Source organism: Arachis hypogaea, chromosome 11 (genome assembly GCF_003086295.3).
Source record: "Arachis hypogaea cultivar Tifrunner chromosome 11, arahy.Tifrunner.gnm2.J5K5, whole genome shotgun sequence".
Classification (NCBI taxonomy): Eukaryota; Viridiplantae; Streptophyta; class Magnoliopsida; order Fabales; family Fabaceae; genus Arachis; species Arachis hypogaea.
Window position 1 is genome coordinate 53,690,129 of NC_092046.1, and position 2,633 is coordinate 53,692,761.

General features: G+C 37.5%; 1 non-coding gene across 1 annotated transcript; it reads left to right on the top strand.

Annotated features, from left to right (window-relative positions):
- Nucleotides 1-1,162: 1,162 nt before the first annotated feature.
- LOC112725478 (small nucleolar RNA R71) lies at nucleotides 1,163-1,266 on the top strand. The gene has a single exon (XR_003164584.1). It is a non-coding gene; the product is annotated as a small nucleolar RNA R71 (small nucleolar RNA).
- Nucleotides 1,267-2,633: the final 1,367 nt, after the last annotated feature.

The window sequence follows — 2,633 nt, forward strand, 5'->3', positions numbered from 1 at the left end:
GGTGCCTATGGTATAAGGGATTGAGAACTTTCCAGGGTCCTGTCTCTTTTGAGGTAATCTCTGCCTAGTCAACTCATCCAGTTCTTTGATGAGCAATGGAGGTTCATTCTCCCAAGTCTCATTACCAAATAACTTGGCATTTAGCTTCATGATTGCTCCAAGGTACTTAGCAACTTGTTCTTCAGTAACATCTTCATCCTCTTCAGAGGAAGAATACTCATCAGAGCTTATGAAAGGCAGAAGTAAATTCAATAGAATCTCTATGGTCTCAGTGTGAGCCTCAGATTCCCATGGTTCCTCATTAGGGAACTCCATGGAGGTCAGTGGCCGTCTATTGAGGTCTTCCTCAGTGGGAATCACTGCCTCTTCCTCCTCTCCATGTTCGGCCATGTGAGATGTGGTTATGGCCTTGCACTCTCTTTTTGGATTCTCTTCTGTATTGCTAGGGAGAGTGCTAGGAGGGAGTTCAGTAATTTTCTTACTCAGCTGATCCAATTGTGCCTCCAAATTTCTAATGGAGGACCTTGTTTCAGTCATGAAACTTTGAGTGGTTTTGATTAGATTAGAGACAATGGTTGCTAAGTCAGAGGGGCTCTGCTTAGAATTCTCTGTCTGTTACTGAGAAGATGATGGAAAAGGCTTGCCATTGCTAAACCTATTTCTTCCACCATTGTTGTTATTGAAACCTTGTTGAGGTCTCTGTTGATCCTTCCATGAGAGATTTGGATGATTTCTCCATGAAGGGTTATAGGTGTTTCCATAGGGTTCTCCCATGTAATTCACCTCTTCCATTGCTGGGTTCTCAGGGTCATAAGCTTTTTCTTCAGAGGAAGCTTCCTTAGTACTGCCTGTTGCTGCTTGCATTTCAGACAGACTCTGAGAAATCATATTGACTTGTTGGGTTAATATTTTATTTTGAGCCAATATGGCATTCAGAGTATCAATCTCAAGAACTCCTTTCTTCTGAGTTGATCCATTATTCACATGATTCCTTTCAGAGGTCTACATGAATTGGTTATTTGCAACCATTTCAATGAGTTCTTGAGCTTCTGCAGGCGTCTTCTTCAGATGAAGAGATCCTCCAGCAGAGCTATCCAATGACATCTTGGATAGTTCAGACAGACCATCATAGAAGATTCCTATGATGCTCCATTCTGAAAGTATGTCAGAAGGGCACCTTCTGATCAATTGCTTGTATCTTTTCCAAGCTTCATAGAGGGACTCACCATCCTTCTGTCTAAAGGTTTGGACTTCCACTCTAAGCTTACTCAATTTTTGAGGTGGAAAGAACTTTGCCAAGAAGGCATTGACTAGATTTTTCCAAGAGTTCAGGCTTTCCTTAGGTTGTGAATCCAACCATGTTCTAGCTCTGTCTCTTACAGCAAAAGGAAAAAGCATAAGTCTATAGACTTCAGGGTCAACCCCATTGATCTTGACAGTGTCACAGATTTGCAAGAATTCAGCTAAAAACTGATGAGGATCTTCCAATAGAAGTCCATGAAACTTGCAATTCTGTTGTATTAGAGAAACTAATTAAGGCTTAAGCTCAAAGTTGTTTGCTCCAGTGGCAGGGATAGAGATGCTTCTCCCATAGAAATCAGGAGTAGGTGCAGTAAAGTCACCAAGCACCTTCCTTGCATTGTTGGCATTGTTGTTTTCGGCTGCCATGGTTTCTTCTTCTTTGAAGAGCTCTGTTAGGCCCTCTAAAGAGAATTGTTCTTTAGCTTCTTTTAGCTTTCTCTTCAAGGTCCTTTCAGGTTCAGGATCAGCTTAAACAAGTATGCCTTTATCTTTGTTCCTGCTCATATGAAAGAGAAGAGAACAAGAAAGTAGGAAATCCTCTATGTCACAGTATAGAGATTCCTTGAGGTGTCAGAGGAAAAGAAGAATAGAAGGAGAAGGTGGAGAAGAGAATTCGAACATATAAAGAAGGAGGGAGTTCGAATTGTACCTTGAGGAGGAGTCTTAGTCCCTTAAATAGAAGGATGTGAAAAGAGGGGAAGAATTTTCGAAAATAAATTAAAAAGATTTTGAAATAATTAAAAATAAATTTGAAAATTTGATTGAGATTTTCGAAAACTAAGATTGGGAAAGAAATCTAGTAATTTTTGAAAAAGATTTTGAAATTAGAAAAAGATATGATTGAAAAAATTAATTTTGAAAAAGATGTGATTGAAAAGATATGTTTGAAAAGATATGATTGAAAATCAATTTAGAAAAAGAAAAATTTTAAAATTAAAGTTGATTACTTGACTATCAAGAAATTAAAAGATATGATTTTAAAATTTAAAGTTTGATCCTTTCTTAATAGGCAAGTAACAACTTGAAAATTTTGAAGTAAATCTTTAATTGAAGCAAGAATTTTTGAAAATGGTAAAAATAAATATAAAATGGAAAGAAATTGATTTTGAAAGAGATATGATTGAAAAGATATGATTTGAAAAAGATTTGATTTTAAAAAAAAATTGAAAACTTGAAAAAAATGTGAATTAAAAACAAAATCTTCCCTCTAGTGTCATCTTGGCGTTAAACGCCCAGAATGGTGCCCATTCTGGCATTTAACGCCCAAATCTCAACCTTTTTGGGCGTTAAACGCCCAGCCAGGTACCCTGGCTAGCGTTTAAACGCCAGTT